At 39.8% G+C, this 25,809-nt stretch overlaps 1 protein-coding gene across 2 annotated transcripts in view; it reads right to left on the bottom strand.

Moving 5' to 3' along the window:
- Positions 1-18,021, bottom strand: part of KPNA1 (karyopherin subunit alpha 1) — a 90,654-nt gene extending 72,633 nt beyond the window's left edge. The window contains exon 1 of one of the 2 annotated variants that reach the window (XM_009238466.4): positions 17,900-18,021. The gene's annotated coding sequence lies outside the window, so the exon portion shown is untranslated. 2 annotated transcript variants of the gene reach the window in all.
- Positions 18,022-25,809: the final 7,788 nt, after the last annotated feature.

The raw sequence follows: 25,809 nt of genomic DNA, 5'->3' as shown, positions 1-25,809 counted from the left end.
GGCCTCCCAAAGAGCTGGGATTTCAGGCGTGAGCCACTGCACCTGGCCAGGTTACTTTAACAGTTTTATTAAAATGTGCTATTCAACAGTTTTTAGTGTATTTACAGCTTGTACAACCTTCATCACAGTGAATTTTGGGACATTTTAATCACCTCAAAAAGAAATCCTGTATTGTTTAAGCTATCGTCCCTATTCTGGACATTTCACATGAACAGAACAGAATCATATAATATGCAATATTTTGTAACTGGCTTCTTTTATTTAGCATGTTTTCAAGGTTCATCCATGTTGTAGCATATATCAGTACTTCATTTCTTTTTATGGCTGAATAATATTCCATTCTATGTATATACCCAATTCTATTTATCCATTCGTCAGCTAATGGACATTTGGAATGTTTCCATCTTTCAGCTATTATGAATAACACTTCTACAATATTTGTGGTCAAGTTTTACACAGATATGTTTTAATTTCTCTGGGTTATATACCTAGAATTGCTAGGTCATATGGTAACTATGTTTAATTGCTTAAGAAACTGCTCAACTGTTTTTCCAAAGTGGCTGTGCCATTTTATATTCCCATCAGCAGCATATGAGGCTTGCAGTATCTCCACATCCTTGCCAGCACTTTGCTATTACAACTTTCATTGAAACCATCCTAGTGGGTGTGAGTGGCAGCTCATTGTGGTTTTGGTTTGCAATCCCCTGATGACAAATGAGATAGAGCATCTTTTCACATATGTATTTGGTAACTGTGTATCTCCCATTAAAGTCTATTCAGTGCCTTCACCCATTTTTAAATTAGGTTGTCCTTTTATTATTGAGTTGTAAGAGTTCTTTTTACATTCTAGATAAAGGTCCCTTATCAGATATGCTTTTCAAATATATTCTATAGATTGTCTTTTCACTTTCTTGGTGTCCTTTGAAACACAGAAGTTTTAATTTTGATGAAGTCCAAATTAATCTGTTTTTTGCTGCTGTTGTTGTTGTTCATGCTTTTGGTGTCATATCCAAGAATCCTTAACCTTGTGTTTCTTTCCAAGACTTTTACCTGTTACATTTAAGTCTGTGATCCATTTAGAGTTAATTTTTCTTTGTATCATGGTATGAGAGTCCAACCTCATTTTTTTGCATGTTGTCTATCCAGTTGTCCCAACAATACTTGTTGAAAAGACTCCTCTTTCTCCACAGAATGGTCTTGGCACCTGCTATTGACTGAATGTGTGTCTCACCCAAAATTCATATGTTAAATCCTAACTCCCAATGTGATAGTGTTTGAAGGTGAGGCCTTTGGGAGATGATTAGCCCTTAGTGGTAGAGTCCATATGAATAGGATTAAAGCCCTTAAAAAGAGACCCTCAAAGAGTTCGCTTGCTCCTTCAGCCATGTGAGGACACAGGGAAAAGATAAGACATCTGTAAACCAGGAAGCAGGCTCTCACCAGACACTGAATCTGCCAGTGCCTTGATCTTGGACTTCCCAGCATCCAGAACTGTGAGAAATAAATTTCTATTGTCTGTTAGCCATCTAGTCTCTGGTATTTCATTACAGCAACCCAAACAGACCATGACAGCACCTTGTTGACAACCAGCTGACTATATACATATATATGGTACAATTTCTTGACATTCAGTTCTATTCCACTGATCTATATGTGTATCCCTGTGTCAGCCCCACACTGTCTTGGTTACCATTGCTTCAAAATAAGTTTTGAACTCAGAAAATGTGAGTCTTCTTACTTTTTTGGTTCTTTTTTCAAGATTGTTTTGGCTGTAATTGATCCCTTGCAATTCCATATGAACTTTAGAATCAGTTTGTCAATTTCTATGAAGAAGTCAGCTATGATTCTGATAAGAGACTGCACTGAATCTGTAGATCAGTTTGGGAAATACCGGCACCTTAATGTTAAATTTTCCACTTATTTAAGATAGGAGCTCTATTTAGATCTTAATTTCTGTCTATAATGTAATGTAGCTTTCAGAATATGTTTTATACTTTTGTTAAATTCATTCCTAAGTATTTAATTTTTATGCCATTGGAAATGAAATTGTTTTCATTCTCAGATTGTTCACAAATCTAGAAAAATATAATTGATTTTTGTATACTGATCTTGTATTCTACAATCCTGCTGAACTTGTTTAATTGATGCTAATGCTTTATTTGATACACATCATGTAATCTACAAACAGATAGCTTTACTTCTCCCTTTCCAATTTTGATGTCTTTTACTTCTTTTTCTTGTCTAACTTCCCTGGCTAGAGCCTCCAATACAATGTTGAATAGAAATAGAGCAGACATCCCTGTCTTATGCTAGACCTTAGAATGAAAGCAGTCTTTTACATTAAGCATGATGTTACCTTTGGATTTTCTGTAAAGGCACTTTTATCGGACTGAGAAGTTCCCTCTTATTCCTAGTTGACTGTGTTATAATTAAAGAGTGTCGGATTTTGTCAAATGCTTTTTCTGTGTCTATTGTTATCACAATGTGATTTTTTTTCTTTTTTTTTTTTTTTTAACAGACAAGGGACGGGTAGAGTGGCTCATGTCTGTAATTCTAGCATTTTGGGAGGTCAAGGCGGGAGTATCACTTGAAGCCAGGAGTTCAAGATCAGACTGGGCAACATGGTGAGACTCCATCTCTACAAAAAATTTAAAAAATAAAAATCAGACAGGCTGGTGGTGTGCACCTGTAGTCCCAGGTACTCAAGAGGCTGAAGCAGCAGGATGGCTTGAGCCCAGCAGTTCCAGGCTGCAGTAAGCCATGATCACACCACTGTACTCCAGCCTGGGTGACAGTGAAACCCTGTCTCTTAAAAAAAAAAAAAAAAAAAAAAAAAGAGATGGGTTTATATTTTCTTCTGACGTCTTTGGCTTTGGTATCAGAGTGATACCGGCTTCATAAAATGAGTTGGAAAGCAATCCCCAGGAAGATTTTGTGAAGAATTATATTATTTCTTTAAATGTTTGGTAAAATTCAGCAGTAAAGCCATATGGGCCTAGGCTGTTTCTTTGCGGGCAGTTCTGTGACTACTAATTCAATGTCTTCACATGTTACAGGTCTATTCAGATTGTCTGTTCCTCTTATTGAGTCAGTTTTGGTAGTTTTTGTCTTTCCAAAAATTTGTGCACTTCATCTAAACCATTCAATTTACTGGGATACAACTGTTTTTTTGTTGTTGTTGTTGTTTTGAGATGGAGTCTCACTCTGTTGCCCAGGCTGGTGTGCAGTGGCGTAATCTCAGCTCACTGCAACTTCTGCCTCTCAGGTTCAAGCCATTCTCCTGCCTCAGCCTCCTGAGTAGCTGGGATTACAGGCATGCACCACCACGCCTGGCTACTTTTTGTATTTTTATTAGAGACAGGGTTTCACCATGTTGGCCAGGCTGGACTCAAACTCCTGACCTCAAAAGATCCACCCGCCTCAGCCTCCCAAAGTGCTGGGATTATAGGCATAAGCTACCATGCCCAGCCACAACTGTTAATAGTATTTCTTTATAATCTTACTAATTTTTATAAGGTCACTAGTAATGTCCCCTCTTTCATTTCTAATTTTTTTTTTTCCCCAGACACTCTCTCACTCTGTTGCCCGGGCTGGAGAGCACAGTGGCACAATCATGGCTCACTGTAGCGTCAACCTCCCGGCTCAAGCAATCCTCCCACCTCAGCCTCCCAAGTATCTGGGACTAGAGGTACATGCCCAGATTATTATTATGTATTGGGCGGGGGGGCTAGGGGGATAGAGATAGGGTCTCACCATGTGGGCAACTGGTCTCGAACTCCTGGGCTCAAGTGATCCTCCTGTTTTGGCCTCCCAAAGTGCTGGGATTACAAGCATATGCCACTGTGCCCAGGAAATTTGAAAAATGTTGAGTTTTTCTCAATCTAGCTAAAAGTTTGTCAATTGTATTCATCTTTAATGCTCTCTATTGTTTTCCTATTCTCTATGTCATTAATTTTCACTCTACTCTTTATTTGCTTCCTTCTGCTTGCTTCAGGTTTACTCTGTTCTTCTTACCTCAGTCACTTAAAGTAGAAAGTTAGGTTACTGATTTGAGATCTTTCTTCTTTTCTTTTTTTTTGAGACAGACTCTCACTCTATTGCCCAGGCTGAAGGGCAGTGGCATGATCTCGGCTCACTGCAATCTCTGCCTCCCAGGTTCAAGCGATTCTCCTGCTCAGCCTTCCAAGTAGCTAGGATTACAGGCGCCTGCCACCACACCCAGCTAATTTTTGTATTTTTAATAGAGACGAGCTTTCACCATGTTGGCCAGGCTGGTCTCCAATTCCTGACTCAAGTGATCCTCCCGCCTCGGCCTCCCGAAGTGCTGGGATTACAGGTGTGAGCCACCGCGCCCAGCATCCTTTCTTCTTTAACAAAGGCATTCACAACTAAGTTTCCCTTTAAGCACTGCTTTAGCTGTATCCCTAAGTATTCCTACATGATGTCTTCATTTTCATTTATCCCAAAGTGTTTTCTGACTTCCTTTTTGATTTCTTCATGGACCCATCAGTTATTTAGGAGTATGTTTTTTAACTTACACATATTTGTGAGTTTCTCAAATTTCCTCCTGTTACTGATCTAATTTCTTTCCATTGTGATCAAAGAACAGGATTTGTATTAATTTAATCCTTTTAAATTTATCTAGCTTGTTTTGTAGCCCAGCAAAATGCACACATAACACTTGTTATCCTGGAAAATACATATTTCCAGGATATACTATTTCTATTTGAAAATACATATTTTTGACTGTTGCTGCATGGTAGTGTGGTCTATACATGTCTGTTAGGTCTAGTGGATTTATTGTACTGATTCCTTCTTGACCTTCCACCAAGTTGTTCTGTCCTCTACTGAAAGTGGGGTACTGAAGTCTCCAACTCTTATTATTGAATTCTGTTTCTGTCAGTTTTTGCTTCTCTCATTCATTTACTGCATATACCCTAGGACCATTTCCAGAGGCTTTCCATGGTTGTTTTTGAAATACTTTACCTTAAGTTTACTGGGTAGTGGGTCAGCAGAACTCCTTACTATGCTAAAAGCTGCATAAATAATTACTTATATGAACATGATTTTGATGCAAACCTGGGTTGAGAATCACTAATTTATAACATGCTACCACATCTTCTATTTTACTTGGATCTCTTAACAAACCTTTATGGCAAAAATTATAATTCTCACCTTTTACAGGTAAGGAATCAGAAGACTCACAGAGTGACTTGGCCGGGGTTACACACTAAATACAAGAGAGAGCTAGGATATGAATGCAGGTCTCATTATACACCCAGTGATTTACTGATATAGACTAAATTGTGCCGTCCCCTCAAAACTCTTATGTTGACACCCTAACCACCAGTGTGACTTGTATTTCATTATAGTGCTTTTTAGGAGGCAGAGTTAAATGAGGTCATGAGGGTCCCAACCTGATAAGACTGGTGTCGTTATAAGAGAATGAGACACTACAGACTTCTCTGAGAGACATAGAGAAAGGCTGCATAAGAAGACAAGAATGCAGCTGTCTGCAAGCAAGAGTCCCCAGAAATCAACTCTGCTGGCACCTTGATCTTGAATTCCAGCCTTCAGAACTGTGAGAAAATAAATTTCTGCTTAAGCCACCCAGTCTGCAGTATTTTGTTATGGTAGTCTGAGCAGATTAATATATCTACTCAGTGGAAATCTGGCAGAAACTTTAACAGACTAAAAGTTGGGTGTAATATGGATGAGAACTTGTGAATAATTCCAAGGGAATCATATTTAAAGGTGCTGAAAAATGATATAAAGAAGAGTGCTGTTTTCCTGAAGCAGGCAGCATTTTAGCTATGAAATATCACAATATGGCACAATAATAGCAGTGTTGCAATGATGTCCCAAATTCAAAATCTGAGTGGGATGCGGTAGCTCATGCCTGTATTCCCAGCACTTTGGGAGGCCAAGGTGGGAGGATCACTTGAGCTGAGGAGTTTTGTAGCGACCCTGTCTCCACAAAAAAATACAAAAAAATTAGACAGACATGGTGGCAGGCACCTGTGGTCCCAGCTACTTGGGAGGCTGAGGTGGGAGCATCACTTGAGCCTGGGAGGTCAAGGCTGCAGTGAGCCAAGATCGCACCACTAAGCAAAATCCCATCTCAAAACAAAAAAAAAGATTAGTTAAGTTTCAGTTTCAGGTCAAAAAAAGGAAAAAGCCAACAGTAAACTCCAACAAAACCAAAAACCTAAAACCTAAAATTAGACTTAAGGAAGTAACTCAGAGGTCTGTATTCAATGTGGAGTTGTAAGGGTAAGCAATTAAAGCCAGTGTTGGAAGCATGCATATATATATGTGTATATAAAGAATAAATGATACATAAGGCAAAAGATAAACAATTGAGAAATCTCAATGAAGACGTACAGGAAGTCTCGTGCACTTCTTAAAATGTTTTTATAGTTTGAAATGATTCCAAACTTTTTAAAAAATCTAAAAGGAAAGAAATGTTACGCAAAAAGTAAATATTCACCTGCTTTTTTATTAAAGTGTCACAGGCAGCAAGTTGAATAAAGGAAGCCTAGTCTTCCACAAGTCCCATGTTGAAATTTGCTTTGCAGACCAATGACATACAGAAGACAGAAGACTTCTGTGAGCCTGTTTCCTCATCCGTACAATGGAGATAATGATACCTCATAAGGTGAAGAACAACATGTAAAAGCCTACTTCCCACTGTCTGGCCCTTGTATAGTTTATACTTGGGAGTTACTGCAATGGTCATTATTTTTTCTCTTTTGAACTATTAAATATGGTGAATTATATTAATAGACTTCCTAATAACAAATGATCCTGTTTCTTTGGAGAAACACACTTGGTGATGGTGTATATTACCCCTTTCCAATTCTATTTGTTATATTTGTCACACTGAGAGCTGTTTGAAAAAAACACGGGTATGATTCCAATTATATGACATTCTGGAAGAGGTAAAACCAGAAACAAACAAACAAACAAAAAACCCAGTGACTGCTGGGTGTTTTGGGGGAAGGCAGGATGAATAGGTGGAACACAGAAGAATTCTAGGGCAGGAAAACTATTCTGTATGATACAATAGTAGTTAATGCATACTATTACACATTTGTCAAAACCCAAAGAATGTACAACACTAAGAATGAACCATAATGTAAACCATGGACTTAGGGTGAGGATGATGTGCCAATGTTGGTTCATCAATTGTTTTAGCTTGTTCAGGCTGCTGTAACAAAACACCATCAACTGGGTGTCTTATAAACAATGGAAATTTATTTCTCACAGTTCTGGAGGCTGGAAAGTCCAAATCAAGACCCTGGCTGATTCATCATCTGGTGAGGACCCACCTCCTGGTTCACAGATGACCATTTTTTTCACTGTGTATTCACACAGCAGAAAGGGGCTAAGGAGCTCTCTGTGACCTCGTGTAAGGGCACTAATTCCATTCATGAGGGCTCCATTTTCATCACCCAAAGGCCTCATCTTCAAACACCATCATACTGGAGATTGGGTTCAACACATGAATTGTAAGGGGACATAAACATTCAGTCTACAGCATTACTTGTAACAAACGAGCCATTCTGGAGCTTGTGCAATGCTGATGGTGGGGGAGTCTATATTCACGTGGGGGCAAGGGGTTGACGGAAACCCTGTACTTTCCATTCAATTTTGCTATGAACCCAAAACTGCTCTAAGAAACAGTCTGTCTCTGTGTGTATGTGTGTGTGTGTGTGTGTTTGCGTGCACACATGTATGTGTGTATTTAGACTCCCCACCCCAAGAGGGGACAACCAACCTCATTTATGGATAATGGTGAGGAGATTTTTAAGTTTCACTCCTTTCACTCTATTACTTCAATGAATGTATTTATTTAGACTTTGGGTGAGAGAGAGAGAGAGAATTTTTAAAACATAAATATCTCCTCATCAGTATCCATAAATGAGATTGGTTGTCCCCTCTTAGGATGGAGAGGGGATTACATTTGTTCTGTTGGGAGAGATCTTTTTTTTTTAAACACAAGCCTCAAATGTCCCTCTAAAGAGTCTAATTAATGTGTCTGAAGCAGACAGACACCTCTGGGTTTTTCTTCCTTTTAAGATCCCCAAGTGGGCCAGGCACAGTGGCTCACACCAGTAATTCCATCACTTTGGGAGGCCAAGGGGCGGGTGGATCACTTGAGGTCAGGAGTTCAAGACCAGCCTGGCCAACACGGTGAAACCCCGCCTCTACCAAAAATACAAAAATTAGCCAGCGTGGTGGCATGCACCTGTGATTCCAGCTACTTGGGAGGATGAGGCACAAGTATGGCTTGAACCCGGGAGGCAGAAGTTGCAGTGAGCCAGGATTGTACCACTGCATGCCTCAAAAAAAAAAAAACCAAGCGAATTCTGATATGCATCTGCAGTTGAAAATCACTATAGTAGAGCAAAAGTTTTATTTTAAAACAATGTAAAATACAGTTGAAAATGAAGGCTGAAGTTGGACTGAAGATAGCTTTGATAGGAAAGAAAGGAAATAAATCTCTATGTCTGTAATAAGAGGAATAACAAAGTAATTGTACGAGAAAATTAGTTTATCCTAAGCAAATATTTTTAGGTGTTATCACTTAAGCTACTAATTAAAAATTGTAAGTTACTTTTCAAAGTACCCTCTCAGGAATCAGAAGCCTTCAAAATGAAAGCCATTATACCTAAACTTCCTCTTGTTTTCTAGATAAATAAAGCCAAATAAGCAATAAACTTAAAAACAAGATGCAATACTGATGGTGAAATAGAAACACACTCATTCAAAGAGAGATCCCCCCACTTTCTCCTTCATGTCCACTTACTCAATTATCAAATTTTGCTTATTCAATCCAAAGGCTTTGATTTTATCTGATCCTATCTATTCCCACTGCCACCAGCCTGGCTCAAGTCTGTGTCAACCGACACCTAGATAACTACAACAGCTCTAAACCAGCATTCTTAACCTCAGACTCTTTGCTCCTCAATTCATCCTACACAGCCCTCAGATTAATCTCAATACCCTTTTCACTGTATCACTTCAATGGATAAGGAACTACAGTGTTTTTAACGACTTCTTAGATCAAGTCTAAACTTCTTGGTCCTGCAAGATCCTTTTGTCTGGATTCATTCAATACCATTCTCCACCAATCTAAACCCAAAACAATGAGTGTAGATCTTTTTATATTTTTATTATATTCAAGATGTTATATATTCAGTGCACTGGGTCAGCCCACCTAATCAGTAAATCTCAAACACATTCTAAATGTTCTGAATATTTAAAATCCATAATACTCTTGTGGAACAACTTGAAATGCTAATATACTTAATTCCACCATATAAATCAGACATAATTTTATTAGAAAGTATATGATATGCATTTACTATTAAAAACTAAAACTACAAGGAAGTATGACTACAAAAAAGTTACGAATTTATACAAGTGGAGTATAAGTATAAAGTGTTCAGTTCATTTGAAAATATAAATTATTCACATTAACTGCTTCTAGTCAAACGATAGTAGGTCCATTTAAAGTATTTTAATAGAAATTAGAGAAGAAAATTAAAATTTGAAATATCCTACCCATTCTTTTCCTATAAGATAATTAAGGAGTAGCTTTATTTTTATTAACAGCATTTCAGTGTTCAATGAAAGCAAAGTTTGAAAAACCCTTCAATAAAGCCTTTCCTGTGAGAAGTCAATGTGGCAGACATATGATTCATAGGTGTTCATCTCTGGCCTCATCTTATAGCTCTAACCAATAATCCAATGGCAATACATATTTTCTTTCATAGCCCAGTTTCAAATGTTTTCCTTTGAGAGGTTTATCATAACCTTTGCCCCAAATTCTGACCCCCAACTCCCAGTATCTATAGGTTCCCAAGCTGGGAAGTTCTCCAAAGACATTCTCAATATCAAAACACTTAAAGGAAAATATCTGTCAAGGATCTGGAGAACTCAAACCCTGAATTCAACAATTCCACTTTTGGAATGTACATAAAGGAAATAAAACTAGTAATATGTGTAAGACTGTTCACTGCAGTGTGATTATTCTAGTGAAAAATTGTAAAAAACCTAAAAGTTCCAATATGAGGGCTTGGTTAAAAGAAATGTTCACAATATACTGAAAAAACAGAACACTAACATGAAAAATCTGAATGCTGGGAACAAAAACCCAACCTACACTATTCTCTATACTTTCGAAAAATATTTCGTAACTTAAGAAATCAGAATATAGCTGGGCGCAGTGGTTCACACCTGTAATCCCAGCACTTTGGGAGGCCAAGACGGGCGTATCACCTGAGGTCAGGAGTTCGAGACCAGCCTGGCCAACATGGGGATACCCCATTTCTATTAAAACTACAAAAATTAGCTGGGCGTGGTGGCGGGCGCTTGCAATCCCAGCTACTCGGGAGGTTGAGGCAGGAGAATCACTTGAACCCAGGAGGCAAAGGTTGCAGTGAGCTGAGACTGCACCATTGCACTCCAGCCTGGGCAACATAGCAAGACTCCATCTCAAAAAAAAAAAAAAAAAAAAAAAAAAAAAGAAAACATATCTGCATATAAAATTTGAATAAGGAAATATATTATTTTATCTTCCAAATTTTCTATGATAAGCAATATACTAATTATAGAAGAAAAAACTTTCAAAAAAGTAGAGCTGAAAGCATATGTTTACTATGATAAAGCTTATCAACCTACCTAAAACATTGAATTTCTATACTTTTCACTAGTATTTTTTCAACTGAGTATGCTGTTATTTCATCAGAAGTTCTGATCTTTATGGTCTTTATGAAGGAGAAAAATTATCTCTTATCTAAAAGTTGAATGATTTTTTTGGGGGGTTAAAAAAAAAAAAGACAAATCTTTCCAGAAGATGACATAAAGGGTTTGTTCCCTCAGTAGTAAAAAATGTTTTAATTGCAAAAACTTGCCTTCATTCAAGTCATATCCATTAATGAATTTAATAACCATTTAATATATCTGTTTTAAGAACACTTACGAGGGTTTTCAAATTTCAAATTAGGAATTAGCACATATAGAATGCACTTTTCTTCCCAAACCATATTAACTCAAAGCCAGAAATTCAATTTTAATCTTCAATAGGCACACAGTGGTCATTCAAATGCTGTGAAAAAATGAACAGATCAGAAAGCAAAGAGTTTATGTAAAGAAATAAAATGGTGGACATGGTAGAACACTAAAATTATAAAGAAACATTTTTTTCAAATAAATGAACCAGAACCACGGTATAAATAGGTAAGGAAGAGAATCAGAGATGGTGTCAAAACCTAAAAGAAGCCATAAAATAGACAAATTATATGTCACTAGCAAAGTGGAAAACTCTGAAGCCTAACCTGCAAACGAAGAAGTCAATAAGAAACAAGCTGATTCATACTACCTACTCACAAACAGGAGGCTTCAGACAGATCATCCAGGTACTATCCCTCCTTAAGGTAGTGAGGAGTTAGGCTCAAAATCAGAAGGTTTGTTAAAAGTCTACAAAACAGCCATCACATGCCCAGATTTCCTCCTCCACTCTTCACAACCAGACAACCATCCTTCAGTAATCCCTTCAAATGGGTGCTCCAATGCAGGTGAGGGTGGGGGTGAGGTGCCTTATTGAAAACAGAATTACATGAGCACAACAGTAAAAACTCCAGCTCCTTTTCTAAAATGAGTTATCAAAACATGGCAGCCAGATATAGATTCTCCTGGCAAGAGACTGGAGACTCTCAGGGAAACTGACTAGCCCAAGAGAAACAAACCTATGAGTATATGCCCTCCACCTACCACAAAAAAAAAATGGCCACCAGCTACTCTCTCCACCCTTCAACAAGCCACACTTATAGAGCTTCCAATTCAGTTTTTGGCACTTCATTCTTAAATATGAATGGACAGCCACAAGACTGCCAGACATCGGGGGAAAGCCTCAACAAAGAAAAGACAACAATGGTAATAAAATTTTTAAAACTACCATTAATATCCCCAGAAAGAGTACAGCATCTATGAAACACCACAAATATACTATAAAGTAAGAATGAGAGGCCAGACGCGGTAGCTCACGCCTGTAATCCCAGGACTTTGGGAAGCCTAGGAGGGCGGATCACTTGAGGTCAGGAGTTCAAGACCAGCCTGGCCAACATGGTGAAACCCCATCTCTACTAAAAATACAAAAATTAGCCAGGCGTGGTGGCGGGCCCCTGTAATCCCAGCTACTCATGAGGCTGAGTCAGGACAATGACTTGAGCCCAGGAGGCGGAGGTTGCGGTGAGCCAAGATCACGCCACTGCACTCACTTGGGCGACTAAGCAAGACTATCCAAAAAAAAAAAAGAAAAGTTGCATAAAACCAAGTAAAGGCAAAGATGTGGGCAAAAAAGAACTCTCAAGCACTCAGGTAGGCACATAAACTAATTCTCCCATTCTATGCCCAAGGAATCACAATATTGGGTATATATCCTAGAGAACTTCTACACAGGTCCATAATGATGTACAAGTAAAAGTATATAAAACACAGGGTATTTGAAACAGCAGTAAGGCAACTCACGGGTCAATTCCTAGGGAATGAAAAGTAAAATGTGGTAGATCTGCACTACAGAATTCTACATTAGATACAACTATACGTACATACAACAAAACAGAAAGATCCCCAAATCAATGTTGAATAAAAAAGAAGACCTTTGCAAGGTCTATAACACAATACCTAAACATACACAGCTCCACTACATATTTTACAATGTTTCATATATAATCAAGGAATGTACCAAAAACAATGTTATACGAAGAGGTAACAGAAGTAGGGCTCAGATATTTAAGATAAAAATTTAAAGGACCTTGTATGATCTGATGTGTGACAAGAACTGCGAAGCATAATTCATTCTAAAATTCTTTTTACCTAACATCCAAATAATAACAAAAACTTTCGAGAACTAAAGGACATGAACTCCCAGCTTATAAAGGTAGATGGAATGCCCTTAAACAAAAAAATTCCCATACCTAGACACATCATCATGGAATTTCGAGGGTTAAAAATATCCTAAAAGCTTCTAGAGATTGGGGGTAAGGAAAGATCACATACAAATGAAGAATCAGATTGGCTTTGGATTTCAACAGTAACCCTGGAAGAAAGAAAACAATAGAACTATGAGTTGCAAACTTGAAGTAAAAGTTACTTTCAACTCAGAATTTTAAACCCAGACAAATTATTGATCAAATGCAAAGGCAGAATAAAGATTTTTTTCAGTCATGTAAGATGTCAGGAAGTTTTTGTTTTCCATGTATCCTTTCTCAGAAAGCTACTAAAAAATGTACTCCAAGGAAATAAGTAAACCAAGAAAGAAAATACAGGAAACAGTAAACAGGGGAACCAGTACAAGAGAGGGCAAAGAAGTTTAAGGATGATGAAAAGAGAAGTCCCTGGATAACAACTATGAAATAGGCCTAGAAAGTAACCAGTCCTTATTGCATTAAGAGGTTCCAGGTTAGCTGTCTCAGGAAATGAAGCAAACAACAAAAAATACTAACTTGTAGAAAAACAAAAATGTATTAAGAGAAGAAATGATATCACAGTACTCTACATACATTTATAGAGTTACAATATTGTAAACACTAAATATTGTAGACACCTGTGATAACTATATTTGGAGGATGGTAGAGACAGTGTGTGCCTATGGCAGGTGACGTGAATATATACGTGAAACACTAAGGAACATCTTGCTTAGAAGAAAGCCAATAATATCTATAATTGCTATATCATGAAACAGCAATAAAAGCAAGTCACTGTATTTATATATATGAAAGCAAACACAAGAGGAAACAGCTAGAAGAAAGAAAATGGTAGCTTTTCAAGTGCAGAGGCTGGGACAGAGAACAGCTGCTTTTCAGGTATTCTAATTTTAAAATTTTATTTTTTTAATGTTGATAAAACAAGGAACTTGAACAATCTCACAACGGTTATATTAGATCTTCAGTATTGTTTCATGGTGTTAAACTACATCTAGTTTGTTCTGCCAAAGAGACTCAACGGCTAAAACCAATCTTTAACAATCAATGTGAACACAGTACAAACAGCCCTATTTGAATCCCAACTCCACTACTTTAAGTAAGGCAAGTTACCCAATCACCTTGCACACGTAATCACCTCCTCAAAATGGTTTTGCAAGAACAAGTAAGTGAAAGTACCTGATGCAGAACCTGACCCATCAATAGATGTTAGTACTTTCCGCGAATCCTTCTGTTCCCTAGCTGACCCCAAGCTGCCTATTCTGACCCCAAGCTGCCTTGTTGCTCACGGAGTATATAGGCACTCATGGACAACTCAGCACATATCCCTCCTCACGCTGGAAAAACAATCATGATGAGTAAGCAGACTTATCTTTGTATATGAAGGGCAGCATTATTCTTGTTATATGAAGGAGATTATCCCATTATCCACATTCTGGATTACTGCCTGCTTTCAAGAACTGTCCCAATTAGTCTACAGCACTTGGACAGAACCATTGTTTCATGTTGTTTCGTAGGTTTGTAACATCTTTAAAAAAAGAAAGAAAGAAAGAAACGTACATTCCCACAGTCTTCATCCCTACTCTTCCAATGTACAACCTCAAAATTTTCTAATGCAGGCCCTATCTGGCCCTCAGTTGGCCTCAGGCCATCTCCTGCTTACTGCAGCAAAAGAGAGAAATCAGCCCAAATCAGCTAATTTAACTGTTTACCATTTCCAATGTTTTCTTCCCTATTATGGCTAAATTCATAACACCACGCAAAGTACAAAGACACCTTAAAACAAAACAAGGAGTTATCTTTATCACTAGGTCAGTCATCTTTACTTGCAAGACCAATCAAAGGTCTTAATTGATTTTACACACAGTATTCATACATCTAAAAACAATCTGGCAGACTTAAAAGCACAGACATCATAAATCATTAAAACTCTATTTTATCATTAATTCAACAAACACTGTGCTAAAACACTGAAGATGGAAAGAATAAGATATAATCCTATTCTCAAATGTAAAGGGAAAAGGGAAAAGGACCATCGAGAGCAACAGAGAATAAAGAAAATAATGCAGGAAACAACTGACAGCAATTCCAGGTTACGTATAAAATAATTCTTCACATAGTTGAGACTAAAGAAAATTATAAAAATTGAACACAACTCTGAGCCTCTTGACAGTCAAAGTACAGAGAAACAGGATGGCTTACAAAACAGAAATAATCTAATAAAACCAGTCATTAGTTTAAAAAAAAAAAGCTTAATACTGGGGTCTTAGGAAGAATTTATCTCTAAGGTCTGTATTTTATAGGAACCAATAAACAAATTAGAAATTTCTTCATTAGATATTAATGAAGAAAAGATGTTTTTAATGGCCCCTTTTGGTAAGTATCAGCTCTAGAGAAGATGTATATTAAATCATAGTTCTGTGAAGAAACTTCTAAGAGAACCACCTTATAAAGTAACATAATGCGGCTGGGCGCGGTGGCTCATGCCTGTAATCCTAGAACTTCGGGAGGCCGAGGAGGGCAGATTGCGTGAGCTCAGGAGTTCGAGCCTGGGCAAGACGGTGAAACCCCGTCTCTACTAAAATACAAAAAATTAGCCGAGTGTGGCCGCATGCCCCTGTTAGTCCCAGCTACTCAGGCAGTCTCAGGCAGGAGAACTGCTTGAACCAGGGAGGCGGAGTTTGCAGTAAGCCGAGATCGCGTCACTGCACTCCAGCCTGGGCAACAGAGCAAGTATCCAAAAATAAACAAATAAATAAAATAAAAAATGCCATAATGCAAGTATAGTGATTTCAGGTGATACCTTTCTAATTTAGTTTATTCTAGGTTTCATAAATGTATGTTTTGTTGCCCTACAGGACTGTAAACTCCTCAAGACTTATGTTGTCTGCTTCCATTTGAACTGCCTTTACTATTTAGTAAAGTGTTTTACAGTTGCTACTCAACTATAATAACTGATAAAATGTTATGCAGTCAATATTTGTAGTATTAGCTTTCCCTGCTACACTATAAATTCCATGAGAACAGGGACAGTGAGTTTTGATCGCGACTACATCCCCCCAAGTCTAGAAGATCACTCTATAAGTATTCACTGATTGAACGGATTAAATAAAGAAAACAACGAAAAAAGTATGAAAGGAGAGAAATAATTTAAATGGCAGTAACTTTGGGTTCTAAGGTTGTTCTCAACAAGAACTGGAAGACCTTAGGTAAGTTACTTAACATTTGATTGTCAATGCTTTCATCTGTAAAATAGAAAAATTAACAGATATTTCAGATTCAAATGTTTTTAATATATGTAAAGCATTTAACACAATACCTGAAAAATAACTCAATAAATGTTAATTCCTTTACTTTCTCTTACGTCTCATCTATCCATAAAAGTGTCTTCCAAGAATATATTATTTCAGTAAAAATACAACAGAACTCTTACTTTACTTTGAAAAATTAAATTTTCATCTCTTTGATCTTTAAAAAGGAGGGAAAAATAACTTGTGTACTGCTTTCAAAATATTACAAATGCAAAAGCTAGTTAAGAAAAAAACAATGTCGAGAATGAGCCTTGCTGGTGGCATCCGCCTGTAGTTCCAGCTAGTGGGGAGGATGCCTTGAGGCCAGGAGTTCCAGATCAGCTCGGGAAACAAAGTAAGACTCCATCTCTTAAGAAAAAAAAAAACAAAACAGGAGGGGGGAAATCACTTCATCTACTAATAGAGATTTTTAAGCAACCGTTTATTTAAGAAAAAAAGGGTGAAATTCAAGTTAATATTACTTGACAGTATGTTTCAGAAAAAAAAAAATACTCTGCAGAGCTGGGTGTGGTTGCCCAAGACTAGTCCCAGCTACTTGGAAGGCTGAGGCAGGAGAACAGTTTGAGCTCAGGAGTTGGAATACAGCCTGGGCAATATAGCGAGACCCCATCTCTTTAAAATACAAACCAAAACTCGGCAATCGTTTGTTCTGAGTTGAAATCTTAAAAATCAAATATTTTGAACGCTTTCATTTAAAAGTGGAACACGACCCAATCCTAAAACATCACTTCATGACGACTGCCTTGACTCCAGTCATCCTTCAGTTTTCTCCTCCCGTTTTGAGCTTAATCTGATACCTCGCTGTTTCCCTCGCATCGCACACGCGGTGTGCAGACCAAGTTCTGTCATTCCTATAATTACCACACCCCCGATCAGCCGCTCCAGGCCCATGTTGTTATGACATCGGTAAACTGCAGCCGGCCGTCTCCAGCCCCCGCTTCCTCCGCCTCCCTCCGGGCCGCCGGCTCCGACCCAGTCTGTAACTTGTGAATTCCCAAGACGGTCCCTTCTTGCCAGGGTTAGAATTTTTACACGCCACCCCTGCTCCTTCCTGCCTCTGTCATAGCGCTCTGCGCGGCCCACCCCCGCCTCCCGCCAGCCGCCCGGCCGCGGCGCAGGCTCCGCGCTCGCCTCCTCTCCGCCCGCTGCCTCGGCGCCCCGCAGTCCCCGGCGCCGCTTACAGCCCCGCCGCCGCGCCACGCCGCCTCGCCCCGCCTCGCCTCGACCGGCGTTCCCGATGGCGATCACACCAGGGCTCCCCACCCCCACCCTCTCCTCCGCCGGCCGCGCGGCCGTTAGGACAGCCAGGCCCGTGACGCACGAACACGGAGCGAGCGTCCGGGCCCAGGAACCCCGGCTCCAGGCCCTGCCGGCGCCCGCCCTCGCCCCAGGGCCTCTCCTGAGTCCCTCCGGGACTGCCCGGATCTACCGGCGGGAGGGGGAGGGGCCGGGGCCCCAAGGCCCCAGCACTCACCAGGCTCAAGGCAACCGATCCCGGTGCCACCGCTGAAGTGAGCCTTTCGTTCGCCCGCCCGCCCGCCGTGCCGCTCCTGCGCACAACCTCGAAGAGCTGGCCCGCGCCTCGGCGGTGCTCACCAGGCCTCGCTCTCCGCCGCCTCGCACGGAGCACCAAGACTCAGCTTAGCCGGCGTTCGCAGTGCGGCTGCGTGCGGGGGCCGGCCCGAGCGCCTACGCGCGCCCCTCCGGCGCTTGCCGCAGAGGCTGCCGGGAGGCGTAGTCTTGTAACGCTCTCTCGCCGGACATTCCTAACGGTTAGCGCCCAGCCTGTGAAGAGTCGGGGGTCGACGAGGGGGTCTCGCTAAGGAGGTTTGCAGACCATGGCAAAGGTTGGAGAACGTTATATGTACAAACCTGTCTTTGCTAAGCTCTTCCAGAGCGGATCGATGCTTACCTCTGTATAGCTTCTAACATAGTAGGTACCTAATACGCGTTGATGGAATGAATGACGGAATGATTGAAGGCTGAGGGAGTACTACAAAATTAGTAGGTCAGCGCCTCGTGTCTAAAGGGCTCACATGCAGCATGAATGCAGGAAGCTTCTGGACATTCCTTTTTTAGTTATCTCCCATCCCCTTTGCTTGATAATGTATGAGTAGTATCAAAAATAATTAAGGGCCGGGCGCGGTGGCTCACACCTGTATTCCCAGCACCTTGGGAGGCCGAGGCGGGTAGATCACTTGAGGCCAGGAGTTTGAGACTAGCCTGGGCAACATGACGAAACCCCGTCTCTACTAAAAATACAAAAATTAGCAGGGGGTGGTGACGGGCGCCTGAAGTCCCAGCTACTCGGGAGGCTGAGGTGGGAGAATCACCTGAGCCCGGGGTTGACGATGAGACTGCAGTGAGCCGAGATCGCGCCACTACACTCCAGCCTGGGCAACCGGAGTGAGACCCTGCCTCAAAAATAATGATAACAATAATAATAATAAATAATAATAATGAAACTACATGAAACACATACTCGTTTTACTCTCAAGTGCTCTCAAACGAAAACTTGGAGCAAATGATTGTTAATGTTAAATTGGATGGAATTCTTTGGGGGAGCAAATGGAGTAGTGGCTTCAAAAGAAGAAAAACTGAAGCCAGCCTAGCAGGGGTCACGGAATAGTAGATAGATTTAAAACACATGCCAAGAAGCAAGGTGAAAGAGATGAGGTAGATTAATACATTTATAAATGTCCCAGTGAAGAGGAGAGGAGAGAGGACCACTCTACCTGAATCCTAGGTTATGCAATGTTCATTTGTCCTGGACTTCTCTCTGCTGCATCAGCATTCTCCCGCTGATGTTGTGTTTACTAAGATCAGAGTTGAGTTTGAGCAAGGGGGCTGGGGAAAGGGAAGGTGTGTTCAACAGGAGAGACTTAAGGGCAAGTTTGCCTGACCACAGCTAGACTGAAGACAGATCACCTTATTCCAATAAGGAACTAAGACTGATTATTCAGAGCCGTTCTTCAGTCTTTGGGAAAGCTAATTTATTTCCGGTTCTTTCTTATTCCTAGCTAGTCCTTGATGGTCCCATCCAAAAGTCTGGGGTATTTACTAGGGGCTCTTCTCTTTGGTGGGCCTTCTAAGCCCCATGAGACAGCCATAAGCTCTGCTCTCTTTTTCAGCCACTGCTTTCAGAGTCAGCAATCACCTTAGCTTTGGAAAAATGATGGCAAATATCAGGCTCACCTCTGGTGGCTTCCTTTTTCTTCCAGATCTTGCACTCACAAATTCTCACTTCCTTGGTAGCTCTTCAGTACATTAACGTTTTTATATTTTGTTCAGTTGTTCTCTGTAGTGGAAAGGTTGATTGAAAACAACAGTAGGCCATTGCTGGAAGTTGAATTCCTATGTGTGTTACTTTTACAAAAATGTTATCATACCGTACATGGTGTTTTATAAGCTACTGTCTCTCTGACAATATCATTTTATATTTTGAGAAATTTGAAAGTATAGAACAGTATTTTTTACTATCACAAACAATGCTGCTGTGAACATTCTTGTACATCTCTACTGTGTATAGGGAAACTGCTAGATCCTAGGACATTGCATCTTTAAGCTTACTATATGTATTAGGCAGAAATCTAAGATGGCCCCCATAATCTCTGGTCCCTGGTGTTGCCTATATAATCTCCACCCCTTGAGTGTAGGTGGGACCTTTGACTTACTTCTAGCCAACAGAATATGGCAAAGTTGATAGAATGTCACTCCCATGATTCCGTTTCATTATATAAGACTGTCTTTCCAGACTGGAGCTAGAGATTCACTGGTCTTGAAGAAGCAAGCTGTCATGTTGTGAACCGCCTATGGAGAAAACTAAATGGCAGGGAACTGCAGATGGCTTCTAGAACTTGAGTGCAGCCTCCAGCTGACAACCACTAAGAAGCCAGGGCCCTCAGTCATACAACCACAAGGAAATGAATTCTGCCAACAAGCTGAGAGGTCACCTCCAGAGGAGAAGACAGCCTGACTTACACCTTGATAGCAGTTTTGTGAGACCCCGAGCAAAGAATACAGATAAACTGTGCCTAGACTCCTGGTCTACAGAAACTTTGAGATAATAAATGTGTCTTAAGATACTATGTTTATGGTAATTTATTATACAATAGAAAACTAATACACTAGACATTGCTGGATTATTTCATAAAGTGATTGTACCAATTTGTACTCTATAAACAGTATATAAGATACTCTTCACTTGCTAACAGTTAGAAATGTCTGGCTTTTTAAATTTTTGCCAACCTAACATATAAATTACTTGAACATAAAAACATGAAAAATAGATATTTACTTAGAAGTATGTATTCTGTTGTATTTCTTTTCTGTTGCATAAATGCAATTAAATAAAATAGCAGGCTGGGAACAGTGGCTCATGCCTGTAATCCCAGCACTTTGGGAGGCTGAGGCAGGAGGATCACTTGAACCCAGGAATTCCAGACCAGCCTGGGCAACATAGCAAGACCCCCATCTCAACACACAAAAGAATTAGTCGGGCATGGTGAGTTGCACCTGTAGTCCCAGCTATTCAGGAGGCTGAGGTGGGAGGATCACTTGAGACCAGGAGTTTGAGCACACCACTGCACTTCAGCATGGGTGGCAGAACAAGATGTTGTCTCAAAAAAAAAAAAAAAAAAAAAAAAAAAAAAGCAACTAGTAGTAATAAATAGAGGGACTAATTAAGCAAATAATATGTATGAGAAAAATACAACAATTTCATAAGGTTTCTTTCTTTCCTCTGGTATAGCAATTTAGCTCTATTGCATATTTGAATTTTGTAGGCTATATCATCCTATATTCTTGAGATAAATAAGTGTAAGAATTTTTTAAAGAATATATACAATAGAACTAATGAAATAGATATTACCTCTATTAAATAAAAAATAATGACATATTTCTTTCTGTCCCATGATAGCTCGAGATATTTTTATTCTTTCTGTTTCCTTTTCCATTAATACTTTTCTGAACTACTTGGGATCTTTAGGACATTTTTCTTTTCTTCTGTGTGATAGTAAAACTGAACACAGTCAAACATAAAACTAATTTTGACTTGCAGCTTTGCTCCTCTGCCTACATTACACTGCTTCTGTTGTCAAAGTAATGACGTAAAGCTAAATATTCTGTAAACAAAATTGTTGGAGCACAAAATACTTAGGATTTTATTTACTATCACAGCACATTTTTAAACTTGTAGGAATTTGTTTCCAGCTCTCTGAAAGGTCCATCCACTTTGTATATTCAGGTAAACCTGCTGTTTGTCTATCAATCATGTCCTTTGCATCTATAAATTAACCATGTAGGCTTTCCATATGTGAAATGACTATCATTTTTAAACACTCTGAAGCACATTGGATGTCATCCTCAGTTAAACCTCATTTCCCCAGAGAAAATGGTTTATGCACTTCTAACTCTTCGGCAAAACAACAACAAAAAAATTGAGCTTATAAAATTGAAGTTAGATTTCAAGTAAGTTTACAGCTGTAGTAAAGAAATCCAGAAAGTTCTGTTTAATTTGCCTTTTTCTGGAGACCTTTTTTAAAAGTTCTGAAACAATCTTATTTCCAGAAAGTTGGCCTATTTTTCTTTGTTGGAGTTTTTATCACAACCTACACATAACATTGAACAACTCAAGTCAGTGAGTTTATCCTTGTAGGCTCCCTGTGGCCTCTTCGAGGATTATCAGACAGTTTCAGAGAACCAGCAGGTTTATTTCTGTTTCATTATAAACCTTCTCTCCATTCTCATCTTCAATGTATTTACAAATTGAAGCAGACCATGCTGTTTTGTTCCACACTCGGATATTTTATGGCAAGCCAATATTTTAACATCTTTTCTGTGGCCAGCTTCAGTGATAGCCACCTTATAGACACATGTTTAAGGAAGCTATCTCCTTCCATTTCTATAAAGTCAAAAATTTTATTAAGTGCTTCTGTACATTTTGAGGAAATTGAAATGACCAAAATCTTTCATTATCAAAGCCTCCATATCTCAGGTAAGCAAATCACAGCTCTCTTTTAGCATTGTTTAGCAGATAAGATCCTTTCATTTCATTTGGTGAGAAGTTAAGAGACTGAATAGAATTCGTCAAAATTATCATTTACATCAAAACCAGATAAATGAGCCAAGCCTAGTTTGTATTTGGCCAAGATGTGATACCCTTTGTTTTATGTTTCTGTGATTTTGTGAAAATCTTAATAGACATCAAGGTGACAATTTGAAACTTCAGTTTTCAAGTCAAATTACCTAAGAGCTAGAGGGAACACTTTTTTTTTTTTTTTTTTTTTTGATATGGAGTCTTGCTCTGTCACCCAGGCTGGAGTGCAGTGGCATAATCTCGGCTTACTGCAGCCTCCACCTCCCAGATTCAAGTGATTCTCCTGACTCAGCCGCCCGAGTAGCTGGAACTACAGGTGTGCACCACCACACCTGGCTAATTTTTTTGTATTTTTAGTAGGGATGGGGTTTTGCTATGTTGGCCAGGCTGGTCTCAAACTCCTGGCCTCAAGTGATCCATTTGTTTGCCTTGGACTCCCAAAGTCCTGGGATTACAGGCATTAGCCACCACACCCAGCAAAGGGAACACTTTCTGAATCAGGAAATGTAACTTTACACAGTTTCACAGAGTGATGCAACAATGGATTATAATTATTGTGAACTGTACATCATGGTTGCCAACATCAGTGGGCAGGAAAAAAATAACAGTGACTACATAAGGTGAATAATCTATGCTATATCCATTAAACACTAAAAGCAGTATAGCTTTCAGCCCCTATTTTTTTGGCTGTCATATGAGTTTTGTACTTTTTATCCCAACCTCCACACCCATCACAGAAAAACAGGATTTTTTGTGTCCTGGGAGGGTTTCCCACGACATGGGAATTTTAGTGCTAAAATCTGGGAAGTCAAGCAAATGGGGACAGCTGGTCACTCTTCCTCACATCTCCTTCATCAGACTAGTGACCCATTCCCCTACCTGCTGTGAGTGGGGCTTGTAACTCTACTGCCCCACTTCTCTGAAGAATTGCCCTAGGTCTAACAGGAGCCACCTTGCTAGAAGGGTTCCACTCCCCAGAGAGGGCAGACCTAGGCCAAAAACTGTAGCAGGTTTCAAAAGGCCAGCCCCTGCTGCAGAGGGCTACTTCTAATTATATAATTTGTAGGCCCACCACGCGCGGTGGCTCACGCCAGCACTTTGGGAGGCCGAGACAGGCAGATCATTGAGGTCAGGAGTTCGAGACCAGCCTGGCTAACGTGGTAAAACCCTGTCTCTACTAAAAATACAAAAATTAGCCAGGCGTGGTGAAGCACACCTGTAGTCCTATCTACTCAGGAGGCTGAGGCAGGAGAATCACTTGAACCCAGGAGGGAGAGGTTGCAGTGAGCTGAAATCGTGCCACTGCACTCCAGCCTGGGCAACAGAGTGAGACTCTATCTCAAAAAAAAAAAAAAAAGAGAGAATTTGTGCTCTAGAATTTCCCCTTAGAATTAGACTAAAGCTAGTCTTCAGCTGAGACTATTAATATATTCTTGCTAACTTTTTCCCCTGCCCTGTGCTGTCTCCATTATTCCCATATTCCTGAGAGTACTCCCCCCAAAAATAATTAAACATGAATTCCCATGTCAGGCTCTGCTTCTAGGGAAACATCACCCAGGACAAGATCCAAACCTATTCTCTTCCATTTCCTTAACCAGTTGTCCAAGACCATTTATTGAGATTGGTCCACTGAATTCCAAGTGATCTGCAATTTTACCTCAGTCATTCATACACACACACACACACACACACACACACAGCTCCATATTGAGAAATGTATGCATAGAGTCATGATACTCAGAAAATAAACAGAACCAGTGAGCAAACCGGGCACGGTGGCTCACGTCTGTAATCCCAGCACTTTGGGAGGCCAAGGCAGATGGATCTCTTGAGGCCAGGAGTTTGAGACCAGCCTGGCCAGCATGGTGAAACCCCATCTCTACTAAAAATTAAAAATTTAGCTGGGCATGGTAGTGGGTGCCTGTAATCCCAGCTACTCAGGAAGCTGAGGCATGAGAATCCCTTGAACCTGGGAGGCAGAGGTTGCAGTGAGCCGAGATCATACCACTACACTCCAGCCTGGGCAACAGAGCAAGCAAGACTCCCATCTCAAAAAAAAAGAACCAGTAAGCAAAAACACAAGTACCAGGCCAGGCTTGGTGATTCACACCTGTAATCCCAGCACTATGGGAGGCTGAGGCAGGTGGATCACTTGAGGCCAGGAGTTCAAGATCAACCTGGGCAACAACATGGTGAGACCCCATCTTCTACAAAAATAAAAAAATAAAAAACAACAAAAAACAACTTTTTAAATACAAACACCAAATAGCAGTTTCAACTTTAGTATGAAAAAGTGGGCTGGGCTTGGTGGCTCACGTCTGTAATCCCAGCACTTTAGAAGGCCGAGGTGAACAGATCACAATGTCAAGAGATCAAGACCATCTTGGCCAACATGGTGAAATCTTGTCTCTACTAAAAATACAGAAATTAGCTGGATGTGGTAGTGCATGGCTGTAGTCCCAGCTACTCGGGAGGCTGAGGCAGGAGAATCACTTGAACCCGCGAGTCAGAGGTTGCAGTGAGCTGAGATCGTACCACTGCACTCCAGCCTGGTGACAGAGCAAGACTCCGTCTCAAAAAAAAAAAAAAAAAAGAAAAAGAAAAAGTGAATAAGGATTCAGTTGTATTCTTTGTCATATAAATTCTAACTTTTAAGTGGTACTTAGCTTCTAATTGCAAATATTTGCTGGAAATTTTTTAATGTACCCTAAAAATATTGACACCACACAACCTGCAGTGTGAAAATATATTTAATAAATATTGCAGAATATTTATACATATTTATATAATTGATACATTATACGTAAACTTGAGGAACACATGTATCGTGAATATATACATAAATATAGATATATACATCATATATGTATGTATATATACACATCTATATGATATATATACACATATGATATATAGTATCTATATATGATATGTATATGTGATATATATGATATATAATATATATACACATATGTATGTTCTTATATATACACAAATTTAACAGAGTTTGCTTGAGCAAAGAATGATTCATGAATCAGGCAGCACTCAGAACCAGGAGAGGTTCCAAGAGCTCTACCCAGCAATGTGGGCAGGCAGTATTTATAGAAAGAAAAAGAGTGACATACAGAAACAACCTGATTGGTTATAGCTCAGCATTTACCTTTTCTGGGCATGATATGATGGGACATTTGCCTTACATGAATGTTCTAATCAGTTGGCAGCCTATGATTGGCTGAGACTCAGCTACTTGTTAAAAGAATATATGCTTAGCCAGGTGCAGTAGCTCATGCCTGTAATCCCAGCACTTTGGGAGGCCGAGGTGGGCAGATCACCTGAGGTCAGGAGTTTAAGACCAGCCTGACCAACATGGTGAAACCCCATCTGTACTAAAAATACAAAATTAGCCTGG

Source organism: Pongo abelii, chromosome 2 (assembly GCF_028885655.2).
Source record: "Pongo abelii isolate AG06213 chromosome 2, NHGRI_mPonAbe1-v2.0_pri, whole genome shotgun sequence".
Lineage (NCBI taxonomy): Eukaryota > Metazoa > Chordata > Mammalia > Primates > Hominidae > Pongo > Pongo abelii.
This window is presented reverse-complemented; position numbering and strand designations above follow the sequence as displayed.